This window comes from Anomaloglossus baeobatrachus, unplaced genomic scaffold, assembly GCF_048569485.1.
Source record: "Anomaloglossus baeobatrachus isolate aAnoBae1 unplaced genomic scaffold, aAnoBae1.hap1 Scaffold_74, whole genome shotgun sequence".
Taxonomy (NCBI): domain Eukaryota; kingdom Metazoa; phylum Chordata; class Amphibia; order Anura; family Aromobatidae; genus Anomaloglossus; species Anomaloglossus baeobatrachus.
Genome location: NW_027445118.1, coordinates 106,209 through 133,921, shown reverse-complemented (window position 1 = coordinate 133,921; position 27,713 = coordinate 106,209). Strand labels below are relative to the sequence as shown.

The 27,713-nt window shown below is 47.3% G+C and overlaps 1 pseudogene; it reads left to right on the top strand.

The window, feature by feature from the left end:
* Positions 1-5,504: 5,504 nt before the first annotated feature.
* Positions 5,505-5,712, top strand: LOC142287660 (U2 spliceosomal RNA; annotated as a pseudogene).
* Positions 5,713-27,713: the final 22,001 nt, after the last annotated feature.

Here is a 27,713-nt window from a genome sequence, read left to right as displayed (position 1 = left end):
CCCTTTGATTGACATGTAATAAATTCTCTAATCATGACTTCTGACTGCCCCTGTAAGAAGGATTTCCGTGAAATATTTTTTGTATTCTTACATACTATACAGCTTTTGCATGGAAAAAAACCTTTCAGGCCAAATAATCCTCCCTTATTAGGTGCTGTAAGATTACGTATGGTGGGTGCCACTAAATTGCCAATATTGTTTGCCTTCCTATATATGAATATAACGTCGCAAACTTATATTGTACAACTTAAAACTTGTAAGTTAGCCAGGGGTGGTATAGTACATCTTTCATTGTATAAGTCTAAATTATTAACCAAACAAAATATATGCCACCGGCCGGGGCATTACATTAGACTGGTAAAACTAAATCAATGTGAATATTGTATCACCTCGAAGTTAATTGGTTATACAAAAGAATTTTATTCTCATTACTTTCATTTTTTATTTTATGTGGTCCTTGTTTTATGTGGTCCTTGGTTTTAGTAATAATCAGTGTATTGTATATTATCAAATACTCTGTCTTGAAACAAGGATAGCAAAAAATTTTTTATTTGTGGTCTATTAATAAAATTATAAAAACCCATCTAGCGCTGGTTTATTGTGGATTTTTACTTAAAATCCTTTACACAGTTTATTAAAGGCTACTTTACACACTGCGATATCGGTCCCGATATCGCTAGTGTGGATACCCGCCCCCATCTGTTGCGCGACACGGGCAAATCGCTGCCCATGCTGCACAACACCGACCAGACCCGTCACACATACTTACCTGCCCGGCGACGTCGCTGTGACCGGCGAACCGCCTCCTTTCTAAGGGGGCGGTCCGTGCGGCGTCACAGCGACGTCACTGAGCGACCGCCCAATAGCAGCGGAGGGGCGGAGATGAGTGGCCGGAACATCCCGCCCACCTCCTTCCTTCCTCATAGCGGCTGGGAGGCAGGTAAGGAGAGGTTCCTCGTTTCTGCGGTGTCACACGGAGCGATGTGTGCTGCCGCAGGAGCGACGAACTACATCGTTACTGCTGCAGTAACGATAATCGAGAATGGAGACCCATGTCACCGATGAGCGATTTTGCACGTTTTTGCAGCGATGCAAAATCGCTCATCGGTGTCACACGCAGCAACATCGCTAATGCGGCCGGATGTGCGTCACGAATTCCGTGACCCCAACGACTCCGCATTAGCGATGTCGCAGCGTGTAAAGCCCCCTTTAGTGGGAGTGGTGTACAGGGTCTTAGCAGTAAAGAGTATTCCATATTTCTGCCAGATACCCACAGAGATATTGAAATCTGAAAAAAGAGACTTCTGCTCATTGAAGGTAAGAACTGCTCACATAGCGTTCAACTCCACAGCAAACGAGTGCTCTAGCACTGGCATCTCAGCAGGGATATTCCCCTACTACACATGTGTGTCTGGGTCCCTGTGACAGTTTACAGGACATAACTCAGGGCACCTAGACAGAAGGCAGAGGGACTACTTTCTATTTCTGGTGTAGAGCTTAGTACAATATATATATATATATACTATTACATGTGACACATGTACCTTGTATTACCATTATTCGCTGTATATGAACCCCTTTTCTCCGGGCATTATTTGTCTATAGCATTTTTCACGAACCTGAGGCAACTGAGAACCCTTCAGTGAAGGAATTCCACTAACCCTCACAATACCAACCAGGGGCCTCCCTGCAGTAACTCAGGTAGTTGTACCCATTCTCTTTCCGCATTCTATGTGTTCTTCTTCTTTCTTCTTTTTTTTCTTTTTTCTTCTTTTTATTTCTATCATGTAGTTCAGGGGTTTATAGATATATGTCCTGCATCTCATATTTCCTTTAGTGGTGCTTCTTACCCATTCTCATATCATTTACCCTAGTATTTCATGATCCTGAGGCGACTGAGAACCCTTTAATAAAGGAATCCTTTTTCACTTGAATTGTCAAGTGATACTTACCAGTGACTATCACGTAATGTTACAGGTAGTTGCATTTTCTTCCTCTTCTTTCTCTCCTTTCTTCTTTGTCACACGGTCCATTGTGTTATAGCCCACGTGTCATGATAACACTTGTACCATCTTTTCATTTAGATTCCACCTACAATTATTTACCGATTCCAGTTCTGAAATAGGCTTTCATGATCTACTCACTAGAATTCTCAAGTGCATAAGGTACTGAGACATATACATGTTCACACCATTATAAAGAACAAAGTATAAACATTGAGGTTTTTCTCACACCCATGTTCCTGTGTTCTTTGATATGATATGTGTTCATTTCCTTCACTATATAGGATTGCAAGTTTTCCATTTGTACCTTAATGGCAATGACGCTATACAATTGAACACATATCATCCTGTTATCCATATAGGTGTGTATTTACCTGCTTGACTATTTTTGGTTGTTTGATCCAGAATGTTTCTCCAGATAGGTCATGTGGAAATTTTCTTTCCTCAGTACAAATGTTTTCACTATGGCTTTGGAAAAATTTTTTGTATGTGCATCATGGTCATTTGACCCATTGTACTCTCAAGTAGCAATATATTGTACTGTTATGTTGTACTATGTACTAATTACGTGTTTATATGGTTTTGTAACCCTTTATGATCTTAGATAACTTTATCCTTGATAAAGACCTAAAAACAAGGTCGAAACGTTGGATGAATTATCCTTTTGCACAAATAAAGAATTTTCAGCATTCCAAGAGTTCTTTTCTTACGTTATTGATCACTATAGTGTGCCAGAGCTATTTCTATTGAATTGACTCTTATTTTTTCTGAGCACCTGCTATATACACAGTGACCCAGACATATTCAAGTTTCATTCAGAAGGCAGAGGGAAGCCTTAGCAGCTGAGCCTATATCTTGGCTTGTGAGCATTAGAACAGGCCGGCGATTACAGGGTAACATGAAAAATGTCCAGCTTGCATTATGACTAGAACATGACAATATCCTTTTAAGTACTAACCTATGATGCGTTCCTAAGCAGTTGATGTTATATGTTCTACATTTCATTTTCTGCATACTTTACAAGTAGTAGAATTTGCTTTGATATAGGCAACTGGATTTTCACAATGAAAAGGCAAAGGATAACGCCCGAAAAAGACGCCATACATTATGTCAGTGCCATCACTGACAAACCTGGATTGACCATGAAATACATCAATCCCCTTAAAGGTGAGTTAAAACAAGTTTTAACTAAATTGCCTTAATATTGTCATGCATTAGAATGACTGTCTTAGGTAATGATAAATATTTTCTACAGGAAGAGGAGTGTTTGCTGAAACTGAAATCGAAAAAGGGAGTTTTGTTGCAGAATATCGAGGCGAGCTCACGTATGCACTTACGATGGTAGACAACTACTCGAGATTTATGGTTGTGGTACAAGTCAAAGATCTAATGGCCCATACTGCAGCGAAGGTCTTCCAAGCACACTTATGCAGACCTCATGGCTACTCAGAGAGAGTCCTCACAGATCAAGGCACAGCCTTTGAAGTGGAAATCTTCAAGGACTTCTGCAGCTTTTACCGATGCAGGAAGATGCGCACTACACCCTACCATGCTCAAACCAATGGTTATCAACCTGCTCAGGACTTTACCCCATATTCCAGATGTGGCCTTACAAGTGATTTATAGAGGGGTAACAATACGTTGGGATCACCGGATCTAATCTCCCTTTTTATACACCCTAAAATCTTGTTTGCTTTAGAATAAACAATAACATCATAAAGGTATAGCAGTACCGTTTCAAAGTTTCGGTGTCCCAAGCAGCATTCCATCAGCCTCTGGAAGGTTCCTGGCAAATTGCACAGCTCGAAGGGCATGCTTTTGAACTCGCAGAGACCCATCGGGGTGGCAAAGGCGGTCTTCTCCCGGTCTGCCTCAGCAACGGACACTTGCCAATAGCGACTAGTGAGATCAAGGGTAGAAAAATAATTTGCAGTTCTCAATGCAGCTAGCTATTCCTCAATACAGGGGAGTGGTGCTGTCCTTCTTCTTTAACAGGACCAACGGAGCTGCCCAGAGGCTACAACTGTCACGGATAACCCCAGCCTCCTTCATGTTGCTCAACATGTCCTTGGTACACTGGTAATGTGCAGGTAGTTTTGGCTTATATCTCTCTTTGATGGGTGGGTGTGCACTTGTGGGGATGTAGTGTTTGACCCCTTTTATTCTTCAAAAGTCTAGCGGATGTTTGCTGAAGACTTGCTCGTATTCTTGCACTAGCCTGTAGACCCCCTTCTTGTGATGTGAAGGTGTGGAGTCAGTGCCTACGTGTAATTCCTTACACCACTCCTCTGGCTGACTTGGTGAGCTGTCACTGAATGGGTGGGCTGAAGCAATGGTGGATGCTGCTGTTTGGATAGCATGTGTATCTACTGAGAACAGCTTATCAATGGTGGCAAATCGGAGCAGCTTAATCTCTTGCTCTCCGCAGTTCAACACTCTCATGGGCACTCTTCCCTTCCATATTAATGAATAAAACTATGATGTAAATAGCATATAGATACCCCACAAATGCAGATAAAAGTAGGTTATGGGAAAAGGGGGAATAGAGAAACAGGAAAATAGTGGAATAAAGTATACCTTCCAGGTGGGAGAGGAAATGGCAGCACAGCCAGTGGAGGTGAAGCAAGGGGAGCCTGCAACTAAAGAGTTGAGAGCGTTATCACATGGTGACTGAGCCTGATTGTAACGGGAGCATAGAGGTGCCGATCCTGTCTTACCTGCGTTGGTGTAGAAGTGGGTGTCCTGTGGTGGAGTCAGCTATGTGCAGTGGTGGCCGTGGGTTCTTTTATGTGCGACTGTAGTAATAGCTGCGCCCACTTCCTGTATGGGAGTGGAATGCAGTGAGGGTAATGGAACGCACGCCTGCGCATTTGTGTTTAACGTCGCGCATGTGCAGAACGGAGAAAAGGCTGCGCTCACTTCCTAATAAAAGGGAGTGAGACGCATCTGGGAAGGGAAGGGAAAAGATTAGGGTTTGGGGATGATGAAAGGGCTTTCTACGGGCAAGGATGGCAAAGGGTGGCAGTGACGGAAAGTCAGGCAGCCTGTCCTGTCCTGTCCTGTCCGTCCGTCTTTTTGTATCATGAATTGGAAAGACTGCAAGGTGGAGGGGAGGTGCTTGTGTCCAAAAGGAGGAGTTATTCAGATTCATTGCAGTGGGCGGCGGCTGCAAAAAGCACCATTCTTCTTGTTTTTGCTCTGCAAAACAGCCTTTTCAAGGGTTGGCTTGGGTGACAAAATGTCTTCTGTAGGTGTGGGTTTGTCTCCCTCTCCCTAAGATGTGTCCGGTATAGGCCAGGGTGCCACTCAAGGCCGTAACCAATTCGGGTTATAGCTTCTCGGCCTTTTGGCTAAGATCAAGTGTAGTTTCGGAGGACGCTACCTTGGTCGGTACTGGAAGGTGCCTGGGATTGCACGTCTGCCGGCCTTGAGGAAGTGTGTGCGCCTTCTGGTGACACATAGCCCTCTTGTGCCTGGACGGTTCCCAGGCAACGGGAGGCGATCACCTTTGTTATTTTGAAGTCCTACTGATAAACAGAAAAAAAAAAAAAATTAAATCTGTTCTTATCAGTTTAATATCTGATACGTCCCCTCTCTGGGGACCATATATTAAATGGATTTTTAGAACAAGGAGATGGAAAAAATCTTGCTCTGTCCACTCCACGCATTGACCTGGTATTGCAGTACCTCCAGGACCGGTGCACCCCTTCTTAACCCAGTTTCCAAAAGCAGAGCTCAATTCACCTGATTCAAATGAGCCCCATTAGTGAATTGAAAGAAAGCAAAAACTTTATATGCACCTCAATTTGGCCAATTCACTTTTCACACTTTCACCCTTTTTTTTATCTTTCACACCTTTTACTTGCTTTATTGATGCAAAAAGCTGTGCCAAATAGCAAACTCATCTCCACTCAACTTGACCAACTCTGCTATGTCCCGTGCAGTATCTTATTCTCAGTCTTATCTAGATCATTTGCAATTGAATAGAATAGATCCCTTTTGGCTGCTTATGACTGTGTAAAATATGTAGTTTTACTGGGCTGGGATGAGAGAATCCATTGAAGCATGGTGTAGGGATTGTGGTTCCTGTGTGCTAAGAAGAGAGGCTGGCACCAGCCAGAAAGCCCCATTGCAGCCAATAATCACTTAATAACTTTTTCAACTTGTCATCATATGGGAGGCCTTCCATTCCTTGTAGTAGTCTAGTTGCCCACCTTTGAACTGACTCTAACTTCTGAATGTCCTTTTTAAAATGTGGAGCCCAAAACTGGTTCCCATATTCCAGATGTAGCCTTACAAGTGATTTATAGAGGTGTAACAATACGTTGGGATCACGGGATCTAATCTCCCTTTTTATACACCCTAAAATCTTGTCCCAAGCAGCATTCCATCAGCCTCTGGAAGGTTCCTGGCGCATTGCACAGCTCGAAGGGCATGCTTTTGAACTCGCAGAGACCCATAGGGGTGGCGAAGGCGGTCTTCTCCCGGTCTGCCTCAGCAACGGACACTTGCCAATAGTGACTAGTGAGATCAAGGGTAGAAAAATAATTTGCAGTTCTCAATGCAGCTAGCGATTCCTCAATACGGGGAGTGGTGCCGTCCTTCTTTTTTAACAGGATCAACAGAGCTGCCCAAAGGCTACAACTGTCACGGATAACCCCAGCCGCCTTCATGTTGCTCAACATGTCCTTGGTACACTGGCAATGTGAAGGTGGTATTGGCTTATAGCTCTCTTTGATGGGTGGGTGTGCACCTGTGGGGATGTGGTGTTGGACCCCTTTTATTCCCCCAAAATCTAGCGGGCTTCCCACCGGTAACCCGCTCCCCAGCTTGGATGGATGCTGAGGGAGCCCCTTTTGCCCGCAGGCTCTGGCCCTGGGAACTGTAGCCTTGGCGGTGACTGTGCTTCCCTCTACGGTGTGAGCTGTTGCCTTCAATCGGGTCTTGACTGCTGGGAAACCCTGGAGGTTCCTGTCGCTAACGGATTTGACCGGTTTTACGGCGACTCCTAGCCTGGTCGGGGTCCGTAGGCCCTGCCGGATGGTGCTGGCTTCTCTTCACTCCCCGATCTGGTACCGGCGGGCCACCGCCCATCCCCGGTCCGTACGGTTCACTCCAATCAGCCTCTCCTGCAGAAGGTCACCACCGTCTGCCAACCTTGCTGAGTGCCCGGGCCACACACCCGGACACGGTCAGTCTCCTCTCCTCTTCACTTCTCTAACTCCAAAACTGATCTCTAATCTGACTCCTTTTCCCGCCTCCAGGACTGTGAACTCCTCGGTGGGTGGGATCAACCGCCTGGCCCACCCCCTGGTGTGGACATCAGCCCCTGGAGGAAGGCAACTAGGATTTGTGTTTAGCTTCGGTGTGCCTAGCCGGAGTGTAGAGTGTGTTGGTGTAGTACCTGTGACGACCTGGCTTGTCCAGGGCGCCACATTCCCCTATAGTAAAATGCAGACCATCCGCGGGCTGCCCGTCCATCACCGGTTTTATTTTCACAACTGAAAAAGAATAAAACGGTAAAACATGTAAAAGCATCATAAACATTTTACAACGGTACAGCTTCCGCTCTTCTCCCACCCAAACAACCTGGCCCTGATGCTGCCCCTAAGAAGCGGGCAGCACCCCTTGACCCCAGTCCAGCACCAAGTTGCCCGAGCGGGTTCTGTCTCTTTCAGGGGGCCCACGTCCAAGGGGACCCCTGAACCCCCGGAGGATCGCCACCGGTTACGGTAGTGGCGGGCCTAGGCCATCCCTTTCCTCCAGGCCCATCCTCCCAAATCAGCCTCTCCGGAGGCGGTAACGGTGTCAAGCCAACAAACATTTTTATTTACATTGCACTAAGTTTGTGGTTGCCCTGCAAGTTCTCGGGCTTGTCCGTAAGCAGTTCCTTACGCAATGGTTGCACAGTCCCTACGGGGACAACAGTTGCCGGCAACGGCCGGTTTAATCACGGTTCAATCAGGTAAACTTCTTTGGTTGATCATCTTTACTTATCATTTAAAACTTTCAAACTGGTACACTCAACACATAAAGCCCCCCCCTTTTAAAGAGTAGTTTCCCTGTACCTAAGTGGGGGTCTACCTAGGTTGGGGCGAGTGGACCTTCGGGGTCCGGTGTCAGTGGTGACAGGCAGTGGGGCAGAGGGAACAGTCAGTTCCTCCTCCCTGCTATCATGTGGGGCAGGCGGAGGCGTAGGGGAGCTGGGTACAGGTACATCCCTGGGCACTGGCTCGCGGTTAACCGTTTCCATCATTTCTTCATCCACGGGTTGTGGGAACAGTATCACTGGAAGGATCACCGCACCGTTCTGTGTAGGCCAGTCTGCTGGAAAATCACCCATCATGGTGTGGATTACCTCTTTTTCCTTCTCCACTGGACTGGGAACTGGAGCCTCATCCGCTACTCTCAATGCTGGTGGGCACTTCTTCAGGTGGTCTCGGGAAACCGTGGCCAAAGTCCCCCCCTGGTCACGGCTGATCTGGTAGGCCTTCCCATTCTCCCATCCTGTGGGCTGGACTACATACGGGGTTTTTTCCCATTGATCATCCAGCTTGTGGGCCCTTCTTTTCCGCTTCAGCACTACATCCCCAGGTTGGAAGGAACCGGCAGGCGCCTTCTTGTTGAAGCACTGCTCCTGTTGTCCCCGACTCCGGCACAAGTTCTTTTCAACATACTCCTGGACCTGTCGGTACTGTGTCCTCCGCCGAGTGTCCCATTCAGCTGTCGACAGGAGTGCTTCTGAAGCTTCCAAGCCCATTTCCAGATCCACTGGTAGCCGGCCGGGACGAGCTCTCATCAGGTATGCTGGAGTGCATTTCGTAGAGCTGGAAGGGATGTTGTTGTACATATCGACCAGGTCAGGTAGCTTCTCCAGCCACAGGTTCCGCTCTTCCAGTGGTAACGTCTTGAGGAGGCCCAGGACCAAGTGGTTCATCTTTTCACAAATGCCATTGGTTTGGGCGTGGTAAGGCGTGGTCCGGATTTTCTTGCAGCCGTACAACTGGCAGAATTCCTGGAATACCTCTGCTTCAAAGGCCGGACCCTGGTCGGTAAGCACCCTCTCCGGGTACCAATGCGGTCAACAGAAATAAGCCTGGAAAGCCTTAGCAGCGGTGCGGCCGGTTAAGTCCTTAACTGGGACAACCACCAGGAACCTCGAGTAGTGGTCTACGATGGTCAGAGCGTAGGTGTACCCACTTCGGCTGGGGGTGAGCTTTACATGGTCAAGGGCAACCAGCTCCAGCGGTTGGTGTGTAATGATCGGGTGTAGGGGTGCCTTCTGGCTGGCCTCGTCCTTCCTTCTCAATGCGCAAGGGCCACATTCTCGGCACCAGGCCTCCACAGATTCCCGCATTCCACTCCAATAGAACCGCTCTCTTAACAACATCTCTAGCTTCTTCCACCCGAAGTGCACTGCACCATCATGGTATGCTTGCAGGACGGTGGGCACGTTAGCCTGGGGAATCACCAGCTGGCGGATCTTCTCGTGAGTCTTTGGATTAATCAGCTCGCGATACAACTTCCCCTGGTGTAGGTATAGCCGGGTCCGTTCTTGCCACAGACGTTGGGCTTCGGCAGGGGCAGCAGGGTCTATCCCAGCAGAACCCTGTTCCACTAGAGTCTTGACCAGGCGGACAGCAGGTGCCTGGTCCTGAGCTTCCTGCCAGTCCTGTCGGGGCAGCGGATCCAGGTTCACCCGTTGTTGGTAGACGTGCACCTTCTCAGTGAATGGCCGGTGAAATGCAGGCAACTCGATCTCTTCGAGGTCATCATCCTCTGGCCCCTCTTCCGACAGGTGGGGCATCCGGGAGAGTGCATTGGCATTGACGTTGGTACGGCCGGCCCGGTACTTGATGGTGAAATCGTAGTTGGCTAACCTGGTCACCCACCGCTGCTCCAACGCGCCCAGCTTGGCCGTATCTAGATGGGTCAGCAGGTTATTGTCTGTGTACGCGGTGAACTTGGCTGCTGCCAGGTAATGGCGGAACCGCTCGGTGATAGCCCACACCAGTGCCAAGAGCTCAAGCTTGAAGGAGATGTAGTTCTCAGGGTTCCTCTCAGTCGGTCGGAGTTTTCGGCTAGCATAAGCTATTACCTTTTCCCTTCTGTCTTGGACCTGGGATAGAACAGCCCCCAAGCCCACATTGCTGGCGTCGGTGTAGAGGATGAATGGGCGGCTGTAGTCAGGGTACGCTAGGATTTCCTCTCCGGTCAGGGCTGTTCTCAGCTGGCGGAAGGATTCCTCATGCTTTTCTTCCCACACCAATGGGGCTACTAGGGATCTACCACCCTTGGTCTGTCCTACGAGGAGGTCTTGCATGGGGGCAGCCATCTTTGTGTACCCCTTAATGAAGCGACGGTAATATCCCACCAGGCCCAGAAACTGCCTCACTTCCCTCACTGTGGTCGGTCTCGGCCAGTCATCATAGTATCATAGTTTTAAGGTTGAAGGGAGACTCTAAGTCCATCTAGTTCAACCCGTAGCCTAACATGTTGATCCAGAGGAAGGCAAAAAACCCCAATGTGGCAAACAAGTTCCAATGGGGAAAAAATTTCCTTCCTGACTCCACATCCAGCAATCAGACTAGTTCCCTGGATCAATACCCTGTCATAAAATCTAATATACATAACTGGTTATATTAAATTTTTCAAGAAAGGCATCCAGGCTCTGCTTAAATGTTAGTAGTGAATCACTCATTACAACATCATGCGGCAGAGAATTCCATAGTCTCACTGCTCGTACAGTAAAGAATCCTCGTCTGTGATTATGATTAAACCTTCTTTCCTCAAGACGTAGCGGATGCCCCCGTGTTCCAGTCGCAGGCCTAGGTGTAAATAGATCTTTGGAAAGGTCTCTGTACTGTCCCCTCATATATTTATACATTGTGATTAGATCTCCCCTAAGCCTTCGTTTTTCCAGACTAAATAACCCCAAGTTTAATAACCTGTCTTCGTATTGCATCCCCCCCATTCCTCTAATAATCTTGGTCGCTCTTCTTTGCACCCTCTCCAGTTCAGCTATGTCCTTCTTATATATCGGTGACCAGAATTGTACACAGTATTCTACGTGCGGTCGCACTAGTGACTTGTACAGAGGTAGAACTATATTTTTTTCATGAACACTTATACCTCTTTTAATACATCCCATTATTTTATTAGCCCTGGCAGCAGCTGCCTGACACTGTCCACTAAAGTGAAGTTTACCATCCACCCATACACCCAAGTCTTTTTCTGTGTCTGTTTTACCCAGTGTTCTACAATTAAGTACATAATCATAAATGTTATTTCCTCTACCCAAGTGCATGACCTTACATTTATCTACATTAAACTTCAATTGCCACTTCTCAGCCCAATCCTCCAATTTACATAAATCTCCCTGTAATATAAAATTATCCTCCTCTGTATTGATTACCCTGCAGAGTTTAGTATCATCTGCAAATATTGAAATTCTACTCCGCATGCCCCCAACAAGGTCATTTATAAATATGTTGAAAAGAAGCGGGCCCAATACTGACCCCTGTGGTACCCCACTATGAACTGAGACCCAGTCCGAGTACGTACCATTAATAACCACCCTTTGTTTCCTATCACTGAGCCAGTTTTTAACCCAGTTACACATATTTTCCCCTATCCCCATTATTCTCATTTTATGTACCTTTTATGTACCTTATGTAGTCTTGGATGGCGGTGATCTTCTCGGGGTTGGGGGCGACACCTTCCGCACCAACCACATGTCCTAGGTACTGCACTCTGGGTTTCAGCAGATGACACTTTGAGGGCTTCAACTTCATCCCATACTTGGCAAGGGACGCGAACACCTCGGCTAGGTGCTCCAGGTGGGCTTCATACGTCTGTGAGTACACAATCACATCATCCAAGTACAGCAAAACGGTCCCATAGGCAGTCTTCTCTCGGTCTTCCGGTGCCACGGCCACCTGCCAGTACCCGCTGGTGAGGTCAAGGGTGGAGAAGTAGTTAGCGGTTCTCAGCGAGGCCAGGGACTCTTTGATGTGGGGCAGAGGGTAAGCATCCTTATGCGTTATCTGGTTAATCTTCCGGTAATCCACACACATCCGCATGGTGCCATCCTTCTTCTTAACCAGCACCAACGGAGCGGCCCAGGGACTACAGCTGTCCCTAATAACCCCTGCCTCCTTCATGTTCCTCAACATGTCTTTGGCGCATTGGTAGTGCGCAGGGGGAATAGGCCTGTATCTCTCTTTAATAGGGGAGTGTGTACCGGTAGGGATGTGGTGTTGAACCCCTTTAATCTGCCCAAAATCTAGAGGGTGCTTGCTAAAAACCCGCTCATACTCCTGTACCACCCGGTATACCCCTTCCTTGTGGTGTATGGGGGTATCATCAGTGCCGACATGTATCTCTCGATACCACTCGCCTAACTCCCCCAGGGATGAGTGGGAACCGGCAGCAGGCGGTGTGACCGGGGGAACGGCTTCATGGATCGTGTGGGGATCTAGAGTGAGCAATTTGGCAAGGGTAGCGTACCGGGTGGTGCATGAATGCACACATATTGGTTTTATAATCTTATTGTATTACTTTATATTCTTATTTCACTTGTGCATATCTCCACCATAATCCTGGCTAAGAAATATAGCTTTTTTTGGGGTACACAGGTAGTAGGGTCTTCTTTCTATTTCTTTAGGGGTGATATAGCCTGGTGGAACTCTAGACCTCTAACATTATATATGCACCCTTTTTCTTTATGGTTCTTGGACACCTTATAACATTCTTCCATACATATATATCTTTCTCATAAATTATAAATAATTAGGCATTTTTATATATTTTATTTACATTTTCATAAATAACTTTTTACAAAGCATGGGGGACATTCTCACATACATATAATTTTCATGTACGCATTCTGAAAATTTACGCATAAACCGTACACACTCCTTTTTGTAACAATTTCTATAACTCATTCGCTGAACTCTCATCCCGGATATTCATTCTTACACCGAATTTCCTGTTATAACACAACATTCATGATTTTTATTCAATTTATTTTTATTTTTTAGGTTTATTAGTAGTGATGAGCGAGTACTAAAAAGCTCGGGTGCTCGAAGCTCGGGCCGAGCCTCCCAAGATACTCGTGTACTCGGCCCGAGCACCGAGCCCAATGTTATCCTATGGGAGACCCGAGTATTTTTGTGAAATGACCACCGGCAGCATGTAGAAACCCTAAAAATGGCACAAAAGTCTCCGAAGAGTGCTCAAATGACATGGCAACAGCATGGGGAAGACCCCTTGAAGCATTTATCACTCAAAAGTCACAGCTGTGAATAATTTTGTCCGCGTTTTACGCCATTTTTACGGACTCACCAGAAAACCTTCCAAAATGACACCAAAATGATTTTTCATAGCGGAAATGTTAAGGGCACATACCCAATAGTGAGATAGAGCTAATGTATGTTACTTTTTGAGATCAATACATGAAAGATTTTACGTAAAACATTGTGTGGCACTCCGATGTCCCTGAGAAGAGACGTACATAAAGGCCTCTGAGTCTAATGTGCCCATTTTGAGGAACTGAGTCTTTGTAGTATTTTCCTTTGCCAGGGCAGTCCAAAATTGTGAGGTTCACCAATGCCCCTGCATACAGACGTGCATGATGGCCTGTAAACCTGAAGTGCCCATTGTAAGGAAGTGGGTCTATTGTAGTATAGCCCTTAGGCAGGGCAGCCAAAAATTGGGAGGCTCCACGTTGTCCCTGGATAGAGACGTGCATGAGGGCCTCAAAACATTAAGTGTCCAGTGTCAGGAAGTGGGTGTATTATAGTATAGCCCTTAGGCAGGGCAGCCAAAAATTGGGAGGCTCCACGTTGTCCCTGGATAGAGACGTGCATGAGGGCCTGTAAACCTGAAGTGCCCATTGGAAGGAAGTGGGTCTTTTGTAGTATAGCCCTTTGGCAGGGCAGCCAAAAATTGGGAGGCTCCACGTTGTCCCTGGATAGAGACGTGCATGAGGGCTTGTAAACCTGAAGTGCCCATTGGAAGGAAGTGGGTCTTTTGTAGTATAGCCCTTTGGCAGGGCAGCCAAAAATTGGGAGGCTCCACGTTGTCCCTGGATAGAGACATGCATGAGGGCCTCAAAACATTAAGTGTCCATTGTCAGGAAGTGGGTGTATTATAGTATAGCCCTTAGGCAGGGCAGCCAAAAATTGGGAGGCTCCACGTTGTCCCTGGATAGAGACGTGCATGAGGGCCTGTAAACCTGAAGTGCCCATTGGAAGGAAGTGGGTCTTTTGTAGTATAGCCCTTTGGCAGGGCAGCCAAAAATTGGGAGGCTCCACGTTGTCCCTAGATAGAGACGTGCATGAGGGCCTCAAAACATTAAGTGTCCATTGTCAGGAAGTGGGTGTATTATAGTATAGCCCTTAGGCAGGGCAGCCAAAAATTGGGAGGCTCCACGTTGTCCCTGGATAGAGACGTGCATGAGGGCCTCAAAACATTAAGTGTCCATTGTCAGGAAGTGGGTCTTTTGTAGTATAGCCCTTTGGCAGGGCAGCCAAAAATTGGGAGGCTCCACGTTGTCCCTGGATAGAGACGTGCATGAGGGCCTCAAAACATTAAGTGTCCATTGTCAGGAAGTGGGTCTTTTGTAGTATAGCCCTTTGGCAGGGCAGCCAAAAATTGGGAGGCTCCACGTTGTCCCTGGATAGAGACGTGCATGAGGGCCTCAAAACATTAAGTGTCCATTGTCAGGAAGTGGGTGTATTATAGTATAGCCCTTAGGCAGGGCAGCCAAAAATTGGGAGGCTCCACGTTGTCCCTGGATAGAGACGTGCATGAGGGCCTCAAAACATTAAGTGTCCATTGTCAGGAAGTGGGTCTTTTGTAGTATAGCCCTTTGGCAGGTCAGCCAAAAATTGGGAGGCTCCACGTTGTCCCTGGATAGAGACGTGCATGAGGGCCTCAAAACATTAAGTGTCCATTGTCAGGAAGTGGGTGTATTATAGTATAGCCCTTTGGCAGGGCAGCCAAAAATTGGGAGGCTCCACGTTGTCCCTGCATAGAGACGTGCATGAGGGCCTCAAAACATTGTTCCCATTGCAAAGGAGCGGGTCTCCTGTCGTTGTAATGTCCATTCTGCAAAGAATGGGCGAAAAAATTTACCACTGGGGGTATACCTGAAACAAAGGCCTAACTCTTCTAACGGTCATCATGGTGGCGCATGAGGAGAAGGAGGAGCAGTCCAGCGATTATCCAAAGTCCAGAAGTGTGTACCCATGGGTGACTGGAGGTACATGGCAAATTCCCGTTACAAATTTTAAATTCCGCTCTCATTTGCTGGTGGTGTGGTGAAGTCTGGCCCAATCCAACCCTTGCTCATCTTGATCAGAGTCAGCCTGTCAGCATTTTCAGTTGACAGGCGGGTGCGTTTATCTGTAATGATTCCACCTGCGGCACTAAAAACACGCTCTGACAAAACGCTAGCGGCAGGGCAGGCCAGGACTTCCAAGGCGTAGAGAGCCAATTCATGCCACGTGTCCACCTTGGATACCCAATAATTGTAAGGCACAGAGGAATGTCGGAGTACAGTTGTTCGATCTGCAAGGTACTCCTTGAGCATCTGGGCAAACTTAGGATTTCTTGTGGCACTACCCCGCACCTCAGGGGCTGTGGTACGTGAGGGGCTGAGAAAACTGTCCCACATCTTAAAGACTGTTCCCCTACCTCTGGCGGATTGGACTTGTGCCTCTCTCGGCTGTACGCCTTGGTTGTCCACTGATTCCTGACCTATGCCGCTAGCGTTTTGTGAGGGGAATGCTTTGCCTACTTCCGTGACTATGGCCTTCCGGAACTGCTGCATTTTGGTTGACCTCTCCGCCTCGGGAATAAGAGACATAAAGTTCTCCTTGTAGCGTGGGTCTAACAGTGTTACCAACCAGTAATGATTGTCGGCCAAGATGTTCTTAACGCGAGGGTCACGAGACAGGCAGCTTACCATAAAGTCAGCCATGTGCGCCAGACTCTTAACAGCCAGGACTTCAGTAGCCTGACCAACACGTTGACTGAACATGCTGTCCTCCTCCTCCTCCTCCTCCTCCTCCTCATCTACCCTGTCCTCTGGCCAGCCACGCTGAACCGAGGATATGACTGGTGTGCATGTCATATCCTCAATTTGGCCGGAGATTTGCTCCATGTCTTCATCCTCCTCCTCGTCATAGTCCTCCACTGCACGTTGTGATGAGACGAGGCTGGGCTGTGTGTTATCACCCACACCCACTACTGTTTCTTGCTGCAACTCATCGCGCTCCGCCTGCAATGCATCATGTTTGGTTTTGAGCAGAGACCGTTTTAGAAGGCAGAGTAGCGGTATGGTGACGCTAATAAGGTTAGGTGGACTTTGGGTGAAACAGCGTTGTTCAGGGCACGTGTGATGTTTTGTGACACGTGGTTATGCAACGCGGGGACGGCACACCGGGAGAAATAGTGGCGGCTGGGGACCGAGTAACGTGGGACAGCTGCCGCCATCAGGTCGCGGAATGCTTCTGTCTCCACCAGCCTAAAAGGCAACATTTCCAGCGCAAGCAGTCGCGAAATGTTAGCATTTAGAACTGTGGCATGTGGGGTGTTGGCAGTGTATTTGCGCCTGCGTTCAAAGGTTTGCTGAATGGATAACTGAACGCTGCGCTGGGACAAGGACGTGCTTGATGATGGTGTTATTTCTGAGTAGGCAACTGCAGGTGCAGGACCGGAGGAGGCTTGTTCGCAGGCAGCATGGACAGGGGATTGGCTCGCATGCACAACCAGCGAAGACGTAGCAGTGACATTAGCAAGCACTGCTCCTCGACTCTGTTGTACTTCCCACAAAGTCGGGTGCTTGGCTGACATGTGCCTGATCATGCTGGTGGTGGTCAGGCTGCTAGTTTTGGTACCCCTGCTGATGCTGGCACGGCAGGTGTTGCAAATGGCCTTTTTAGAATCATCTGGATCCAACTTAAAAAACTGCCAGACTCGGGAAGACCTAACATTTGTACAGGCACCTTGTGTCGTGTTGTTGTTCCGGGGAACGGTTGCCTGACTTCTGCCTGGAGCCACCACCCTGCTTCTTACTGCCTGTTGGGATGCTACGCCTCCCTCCCCCTGTGCACTGCTGTCCTCGCTCTGCATATCCTCCTGCCAGGTTGGGTCAGTTACTGGATCATCCACCACGTCGTCTTCCTCTTCCGCACCCTGCTCCTCCTCCTGACTTCCTGACAATTGTGTCTCATCATCGTCCACCCCTTGTTGAGACACGTTGCCAACTTCGTGAGAACGTGGCTGCTCAAATATTTGGCCATCTGTACATACGATCTCCTCATGACCCACTTCAACATGAGCTGGCGAGAGGCCAGAATGTGCGAATGGAAACGTGAACAGCTCTTCCGAGTGTCCAAGTGTGGGATCATTAATGTCCGAGGACGTGTACTCAGCCTTGTGGTAGGAAGGAGGATCAGGTTCTGAAATGTGCGGTGCAGTATCACGGCTACTGACACTTGACCGTGTGGAAGACAGAGTGTTTGTGGTGGTGCCAATCTGACTGGAAGCATTATCCGCTATCCAACTAACAACCTGTTGACACTGGTCTTGGTTCAAGAGCGGTGTACTGCTGCGGTCCCCAAGAATTTGGGACAGGACGTGCGAGCGACTAGATGTGGCCCTTTGTTGTGGCAAAATTAGAGCTTGCCCACGACCTCGGCCTCTGCCTGCACCACCATCACGTCCACTTCCTTGTTCCTTGCCAACGCCCTTGCGCATTTTGCAATGCTGTGCTGACGTGTATTCACTAGACTTGGGCGTTATATCAAAGTTTGTGCAAATTGTGCACCTGTACGCTGCCACCGACAGGCACACACGTGCGGTTTTTAAATGCAAGCACGGACGCACTAAGAACCTAACAGGTTTTAGGAGCAAAAATTAATGACGAGAACTCTGACACTATCAGCCACTGCTGACTGACGTGTATTATACACTACACTTGTGCGTTATATAATAGTTTGGTAAAAACGCACACAAGTGCACCTGTACGCTGCCACCGACAGGCACACACGTGCGGTTTTTAAATGCAAGCACGGACGCACTAAGAACCTAACACAGGTTTTAGGAGCAAAAATTAATGACGAGAACTCTGACACTATCAGCCACTGCTGACTTACGTGTATTATACACTACACTTGTGCGTTATATAATAGTTTGGTAAAAACGCACACAAGTGCACCTGTACGCTGCCACCGACAGGCACACACGTGCGGTTTTTAAATGCAAGCACGGACGCACTAAGAACCTAACACAGGTTTTAGGAGCAAAAATTAATGACGAGAACTCTGACACTATCAGCCACTGCTGACTGACGTGTATTATACACTACACTTGTGCGTTATATAAAAGTTTGGTAAAAACGCACACAAGTGCACCTGTACGCTGCCACCGACAGGCACACACGTGCGGTTTTTAAATGGAAGCACGGACGCACTAAGAACCTAACACAGGTTTTAGGAGCAAAAATTAATGACGAGAACTCTGACACTATCAGCCACTGCTGACTGACGTGTATTATACACTACACTTGTGCGTTAAATAATAGTTTGGTAAAAACGCACACAAGTGCACCTGTACGCTGCCACCGACAGGCACACACGTGCGGTTTTTAAATGCAAGCACGGACGCACTAAGAACCTAACAGGTTTTAGGAGCGACAATTGCTGAGAAGTCTGACACTATCAGGACTGTTTTAGACTGTGTACACCAGCCCCAGATATGATGAAGGCTGGTATACGGTCACCGCTAGGAATGGCTATATACCCTGCCTGCCTGCCTGCCTGCCTGTATACTGCTACAATAGTCCTGACAAGGACTCTTTTGGTCACTAGCCTGTATTCCAACCTGGCTATACCCTGCCTGTATACAGCAACAATAGTCCTGAGAAGGACTCTGCTACTGTACTCCGACCTGGCTATACCCTGCCTGCCTGTATACAACTAGAATAGTCCTGAGAAGGACTTTTGGTCACACTGTTTGCAGCCCTGCTACGGAAATAGCTATAAAGGGCCGCAAACCTTTCCCTGAAGCAGCGACCCTCTCCCTGCACTGACTGTCTGGATAGCTGTGAGCAGAGCACAGCGCGCCCGCCGGTATAAAGGCTCGGTCACGCTGTGCAGGCCGGCCAATCACTGCAATTCCACAACTAACAGGGCTGTGGCATTGCAGTGGTCTGCCAGCCAATCCCTGCATGAGGGCTGGCTCTCAAAAGAGCGCCAACATGCAGGGATGAAGACCACGAGTACAGCACGAGTATCGCGAGATTACTCGGTCCCCGTCGAGTAGACCGAGTACAGTGATACTCGTGCGAGTACCGAGTAGTAACAAGCATGCTCGCTCATCACTATTTATTAGTAAAATGGCTTACACTCCCCTTTTTTCCACTTTTTTCTTCACTACTTTTATAAAGAAATTTTTCCTTTCTTTATTCTTAATGCAATTTTATATAGCAACACCACCATTTTTTGCCACGAACATAATTTTTCTTGTCCGTCATCCCGTTCACCCTTACAGGGTTGTGGACAGATGCACTTGTCACTACACTTCTAAGACTCAATACAGGGTCTGGAGCTCAATGCTCCCTTTTTGTTTTTTTTTTCTTCTTTTTTTTCTTTTTTTCATTTTGTCCTTCTTCTTCTTCTTTTTCTGATTTTTGTCTCAAAAAGCTGATGAAATTTGAAACACTATACCCCAGTGATTTTATAAATGTTTCTCAATATATCACTTGAGAACTTTTATGGCCGGTATTGTAACAGTTGACCATCCCGGCAGTATTTGAAATACAGCAGTCAGTCCTCTGACGTAGCTCCATATGTGTATATATAGAGGTTCTTCCTCCTTTGATTGCATACTGTTCTTTTTTTGCCCTGATGAAGGAGACAGTGATCTCTGAAACACATTGACCGGAAAAAAGAATAAAGAGATGAAATAATTAACATCAGTTTCCTTTGGTGACAGCGCGGCACGCACCCAATTTTCCTCCTATACGTTATTGCTCTTCTACTAGGGGCTGCGGCTGTCGCCATTTGTAACGTGCATTTAGGGGTTGTGACTGGCACAACCTTAATAGGTGAGTGCAACTACTATTAATTATTTGTTACCTTACCAGGTAAGACCCTAATTTGTGCGTCTGCTCCAGAGTTATTTCCCTGATTATTAATATCTGACAGGCAGTGATTGATCCTGCATTCTCACCTTCCTCTCTGTTGCACATTCTTATTGTTCCTATATGCTCTCTATTTCCATCAGACTTTTTTTGTCCTTCGGTGGGGCTCTAACATATGTGCACCATTTATTATTTATTTTTATGGATTCCTTTCTTTTTTCATGCTAGCGTTCATTATGCAGTAGTCATTCATGATATATCTTATATTTGTGAATCCATTAGGGCTCTATATGTCTGGTGCATCACATTGGGTCTTTTCAGTGCACAATAGGCACCTTTTTCTGTTATGCTCTGCTGCCACCTTATGGACATCCTATCAGTGATGCCAGAAAAAAATGGACATGTCTCCGTGCAGCAATCACGGACACGCGGGTACGCCGCACGGAGACACGTGCAGTGAAAAATCACTGATGTGTGAGCAGACCCATTCATTATAATGGATCTGCGTATCTCAGTGATTCTGTTATGTTTAAAAAAAAGCACAAACGTACCAGAATCACTGACGTGTGAAACAGGCCTTATAGTGTTTTGATTTATGTATGTATTATACAACTTCTGTGGATCTTGTATGAGTGACTTTTCTTCATTTTATTGGATTGTTTTAAAATATTGAAATAAAGTCACGCTTCCTATGCATCCTTTTGTATTCTGATTGGCTACTATAATACAGTTTTTAGGCACTGAGATCGATACCAGAGGCATGGTCTTCCGCTTACCAGAGGATAAGCTCAAAAGGCTAAGGGACATAATAGAAGGGTTTAGTGCTGTTAATAAGGTGGCATTAAGATAAATGAAATATATCTTCTCGGTCTTCTCGTTTTCTTGCTGAGTTGTGCCAATGGACAGAGTTTTTTCTAGACATTTGCTATTGGAAACTCAGGGAACCAAAGCTCCTGGATAGAGTTGAGCGCGGTTCGTGGTTCGTGGTTCTCCAGTTCTAGGCTCGAGTGATTTTGGGGCATGTTCTAGATCGAACTAGAACTCGAGCTTTTTGCAAAAGCTCGATAGTTCTAGAAACGTTCGAGAACGGTTCTAGCAGCCAAAAAACAGCTAAATCATAGCTTGGTTTCTGCTGTAATAGTGTAAGTCACTCTGTGAATCAAACTATTATCACATTTCAGTGTATAGTGTGCGTGAACAGCGCCTTCAGATCACTGCTGTTTCTATAATGGCGATCGCCATTTTTTTTTTTTTTTTTCTTGTCTTCCTTCCCTAAGTGCGCGCGTCTTGTGGGGCGGGCCAGCATGTCAGCCAATCACAGACACACACACAGCTAAGTTGACTTTGAGCCAGAGAAGCAACGGCATGTGTGATAGGATCTGCATGTCACATGTCCCTGCATTATAAAACCGGACATTTTCTTCACGGACGCCATTATCTGCCTTCTGCGTCTTTGGTGTCAGACATCACTGTCGCAGCTCCGTCCTCCTGAGTCCTATAGCCGATACAGCTGTATGCGCTGCATACACAGCGTTAGACAGCATAGGGAGAGCACTTTATAGCAGTCCTTTTAAGGGCTCAAACCGGCAGGGTCAGAGAGCCATAGGTGACAGGTCCTGCAAACAGCAACAGCATCTGTGTAGCCAAGGTCAGGGATTTCCTCCCTGCATTTCACCATTAGGAGGGAATAGAAAGGCAGGCTTCCATTCCTCTACCCAGAGCACCACAATCCTGCCACTGTACCCTCCTGTCCTCTGCACACTCCAACTCATTATAACTAAGCCATTATACTAGCAAACACTCAGTGTACCTAGTGGCATCCTATCTGTGGCTATTGGACTTTGCTATATTCCCACTAGTGCAAAGACATTTGCAGAGCACGTCTGCCTGCATTGCACACTCCAACTTTTTTAAACTAAGCAATTTTACTAGCAAACACTCAGTGTACCTAGTGGCATCCTATACGTGGCTATTGGACTTTGCTATAGTCCCACTAGTGCCAAGACATTTGCAGAGCGCATCTGCCTGCGTTGCACACTCCAACTAATTATAAGTAAGCCATTATACTAGCAAACACTCAGTGTACCTAGTGGCATCCTATACGTGGCTATTGGACTTTGCTATAGTCCCACTAGTGCCAAGACATTTGCAGAGCGCATCTGCCTGCGTTGCACACTCCAACTAATTATAAGTAAGCCATTATACTAGCAAACACTCAGTGTACCTAGTGGCATCCTATCTGTGGCTATTGGACTTTGCTATAGTCCCACTAGTGCAAAGACATTTGCAGAGCACGTCTGCCTGCATTGCACACTCCAACTTTTTTAAACTAAGCAATTTTACTAGCAAACACTCAGTGTACCTAGTGGCATCCTATACGTGGCTATTGGACTTTGCTATAGTCCCACTAGTGCCAAGACATTTGCAGAGCGCATCTGCCTGCGTTGCACACTCCAACTAATTTTAACTTAGCCATTATACTAGCAAACACTCAGTGTACCTAGTGGCATCCTATACGTGGCTATTGGACTTTGCTATAGTCCCACTAGTGCCAAGACATTTGCAGAGCGCATCTGCCTGCGTTGCACACTCCAACTAATTATAAGTAAGCCATTATACTAGCAAACACTCAGTGTACCTAGTGGCATCCTATACGTGGCTATTGGACTTTGCTATAGTCCCACTAGTGCCAAGACATTTGCAGAGCGCATCTGCCTGCGTTGCACACTCCAACTAATTTTAACTTAGCCATTATACTAGCAAACACTCAGTGTACCTAGTGGCATCCTATACGTGGCTATTGGACTTTGCTATAGTCCCACTAGTGCCAAGACATTTGCAGAGCGCATCTGCCTGCGTTGCACACTCCAACTCATTATAACTAAGTTGCATTGTCAGGGATATTTATTCTTTATTATTCTGCTGTTAATAAAGCTAGACCACCACTGCAATCTTCACCACCTCTCAATTTTTACTACCACATTTTCAGTCCACAATCTTGTCGCAATCAACATGAGTGGCAAAATGACAGATGCTGGTGGAAAGGGGAAGAGGCGTGGTGGAAAAGGCAAAAAAGGTTTTGTCTGTGGGGAAAGTGGCAAAGCTCCATTATCATCTGCTGAAGATAGACCATCTACCAGCAAAAGTAAGATGTCTACTACTTACCGTGGACAATCCGATGTGCTCCCTTTTTTACGGACACGAACAACAGGAAGAAAGGTAGATAATGGGCAAAAAAGGAAAATGCTTGAATGGATCTCAAGTGGTCCAACAAGTGCCCTCTCAGCCACTTCAAGTACCGCATCCAAAAAACACCAGTCCTCTGAGTTGTCATCCCAATCACACTTGATTTCTCCCAGCTCTGAAGTCTCCATCAGCCCTGCACAGTATGGTGGAACTGAGATGGCTGAGTCTGCAGAGCTGTTCAGTCACACTATAGCCTGGGAATCAGAGGTCTGCTCCCAAGCTACAGTGAGTACAGAACAGGAAATGGTCTGCAGTGATGCCCAGAACCTTTGTGACTCTGATTCAGGCCATGAGGACCAAGTTTCTGAGCATAATGTTGACCCTTTGTCACAAACTGTAACACCTGTGGTTATAGACAATGAGGAACATACTGATGAAGATGAGACGCAGATACCCGATTGGGATGACAACTTAAATATTCGGTCAGGGCAAGAAGAGGCTCGGTCTGAGGGGAAGGGGAGTGAAAACACAACAATTGATGATGAAGTTCTAGATCCCACCTACTGTCAACCCCCAGTCAGGCACTCGAGGAGGTCAACAGAGGCGGTGGAGGAGGATGCAACCGACGACGAAGTTACCTTGCGCCTTCCTGGACAGAGTCGGAGCACTGGTAGCACGTCTACAACTGCATCCTCAGCCACCACTCTGCCTATGAGCATTATTCGGGGTGGATCAACAGGTCGCATGGCCTCTAAGCCTTGCCTAGCCTGGTCCTTTTTTGACATAGAAAAAGATCGCCCAAATCATGTGATATGTAAAATTTGTCATGATTCTCTTAGTAGAGGTCAAAACCTCAGCAGTTTGACAACTTCTTCCATGAATCGTCACATGAATAAATATCATAGGTCCCGGTGGGAAGCTCACTGTGCTGCAATGCTGCAAAAGCGAACCATCCACCGCCCGCCCCTTCCAGTGCATCCGCGCGCTCTTCATCTTCTAGGACTGTGGGGACAGCTGTCACACCTGTTTTTCCACGCCAAACTTCCACCACTGTAACCGCAACAGGCAGTTTGCTTGTAAGGTCGTCAGTTGGTTTGGAAGGGGAAACAAGTGAGTGTGTACAGCTCTCTCAGACATCGATAGCACCAACGTTGGATGAAGGCAACATCATGTCTCCGCCTGCACTTTCCTCACAAACCTGCATTTTTCCAGGGACACCCTACTCAACACCGTCTACACACAGCAGCCAGATCTCTGTCCCTCAGATGTGGTCAAATAAAAGGCCACTTCCTCCGACCCATGACAAAGCTAAGAGGTTGACTCTATCCCTCTGTAAGCTGTTGGCTACCGAAATGCTGCCTTTCCGCCTAGTGGACACACAGGATTTTAGAGACCTTATGTCTGTCGCTGTGCCCCAGTACCAGATGCCTAGTCGCCACTACTTCTCTAAGAAAGGTGTGCCCGCGCTACACCAGCATGTCGCACACAACATCACCGCTTCCTTGAGAAACTCTGTGTGTGAACGGGTGCATTTCACCACCGATACTTGGACCAGTAAGCATGGACAGGGACGTTACATGTCGCTGACTGGGCACTGGGTAACTATGGTGATAGATGGTGAAGGGTCTGCTGCACAAGTCTTGCCGTCCCCACGACTTGTGTGTCAATCCTCTGTCTGTCCAAGTTCCGCCACAGCTTCTGCATCCTCCACCTCATCTGGGTCCTCCACCTCCGCCCCAAGCCTGCCTGGTCAGGCCACCAGCGTTCTCACTGCGCAGAAGGAATCACGCACAAGTGGGCGGGGCCTGTTCTTCGTGTTTCCTAAGCTAGGAGTCAGGTCTCCTTGTGTCTCTGTGATATACTTACCTATCTCTCTTCTAGAGCTGCTCCTGCCTCGCCATCCGGTCCTGCCGATTCCCGAACCCCGAACGCTGACTATCTGCCATCCCGTCAGTCCGTACCATCTCTGATCCCTGTGGTGACCCGTCCTCTCGCTCCATCGGTTCCGGACTGTTGATGTGACGATTCATGGAAGAAGTTGTCAAACTGCTGAGGTTTTGACCTCTACTAAGAGAATCATGACAAATTTTACATATCACATGATTTGGGCGATCTTTTTCTATGTCAAAAAAGGACCAGGCTAGGCAAGGCTTAGAGGCCATGCGACCTGTTGATCCACCCCGAATAATGCTCATAGGCAGAGTGGTGGCTGAGGATGCAGTTGTAGACGTGCTACCAGTGCTCCGACTCTGTCCAGGAAGGCGCAAGGTAACTTCGTCGTCGGTTGCATCCTCCTCCACCGCCTCTGTTGACCTCCTCGAGTGCCTGACTGGGGGTTGACAGTAGGTGGGATCTAGAACTTCATCATCAATTGTTGTGTTTGCACTCCCCTCCCCCTCAGACCGAGCCTCTTCTTGCCCTGACCGAATATTTAAGTTGTCATCCCAATCGGGTATCTGCGTCTCATCTTTATCAGTATGTTCCTCATTGTCTATAACCACAGGTGTTACAGTTTGTGACAAAGGGTCAACATTATGCTCAGAAACTTGGTCCTCATGGCCTGAATCAGAGTCACAAAGGTTCTGGGCATCACTGCAGACCATTTCCTGTTCTGTACTCACTGTAGCTTGGGAGCAGACCTCTGATTCCCAGGCTATAGTGTGACTGAACAGCTCTGCAGACTCAGCCATCTCAGTTCCACCATACTGTGCAGGGCTGATGGAGACTTCAGAGCTGGGAGAAATCAAGTGTGATTGGGATGACAACTCAGAGGACTGGTGTTTTTTGGATGCGGTACTTGAAGTGGCTGAGAGGGCACTTGTTGGACCACTTGAGATCCATTCAAGCATTTTCCTTTTTTGCCCATCATCTACCTTTCTTCCTGTTGTTCGTGTCCGTAAAAAAGGGAGCACATCGGATTGTCCACGGTAAGTAGTAGACATCTTACTTTTGCTGGTAGATGGTCTATCTTCAGCAGATGATAATGGAGCTTTGCCACTTTCCCCACAGACAAAACCTTTTTTGCCTTTTCCACCACGCCTCTTCCCCTTTCCACCAGCATCTGTCATTTTGCCACTCATGTTGATTGCGACAAGATTGTGGACTGAAAATGTGGTAGTAAATGAACTGAGACCCAGTCCGAGTACGTACCATTAATAACCACCCTTTGTTTCCTATCACTGAGCCAGTTTTTAACCCAGTTACACATATTTTCCCCTATCCCCATTATTCTCATTTTATGTACCTTTTATGTACCTTATGTAGTCTTGGATGGCGGTGATCTTCTCGGGGTTGGGGGCGACACCTTCCGCACCAACCACATGTCCTAGGTACTGCACTCTGGGTTTCAGCAGATGACACTTTGAGGGCTTCAACTTCATCCCATACTTGGCAAGGGACGCGAACACCTCGGCTAGGTGCTCCAGGTGGGCTTCATACGTCTGTGAGTACACAATCACATCATCCAAGTACAGCAAAACGGTCCCATAGGCAGTCTTCTCTCGGTCTTCCGGTGCCACGGCCACCTGCCAGTACCCGCTGGTGAGGTCAAGGGTGGAGAAGTAGTTAGCGGTTCTCAGCGAGGCCAGGGACTCTTTGATGTGGGGCAGAGGGTAAGCATCCTTATGCGTTATCTGGTTAATCTTCCGGTAATCCACACACTTCCGCATGGTGCCATCCTTCTTCTTAACCAGCACCAACGGAGCGGCCCAGGGACTACAGCTGTCCCTAATAACCCCTGCCTCCTTCATGTTCCTCAACATGTCTTTGGCGCATTGGTAGTGCGCAGGGGGAATAGGCCTGTATCTCTCTTTAATAGGGGAGTGTGTACCGGTAGGGATGTGGTGTTGAACCCCTTTAATCTGCCCAAAATCTAGAGGGTGCTTGCTAAAAACCCGCTCATACTCCTGTACCACCCGGTATACCCCTTCCTTGTGGTGTATGGGGGTATCATCAGTGCCGACATGTAGCTCTCGATACCACTCGCCTAACTCCCCCAGGGATGAGTGGGAACCGGCAGCAGGCGGTGTGACCGGGGGAACGGCTTCATGGATCGTGTGGGGATCTAGAGTGAGCAATTTGGCAAGGGTAGCGTACCGGGTGGTGCATGAATGCACACATATTGGTTTTATAATCTTATTGTATTACTTTATATTCTTATTTCACTTGTGCATATCTCCACCATAATCCTGGCTAAGAAATATAGCTTTTTTTGGGGTACACAGGTAGTAAGGTCTTCTTTCTATTTCTTTAGGGGTGATATAGCCTGGTGGAACTCTAGACCTCTAACATTATATATGCACCCTTTTTCTTTATGGTTCTTGGACACCTTATAACATTCTTCCATACATATATATCTTTCTCAGAAATTA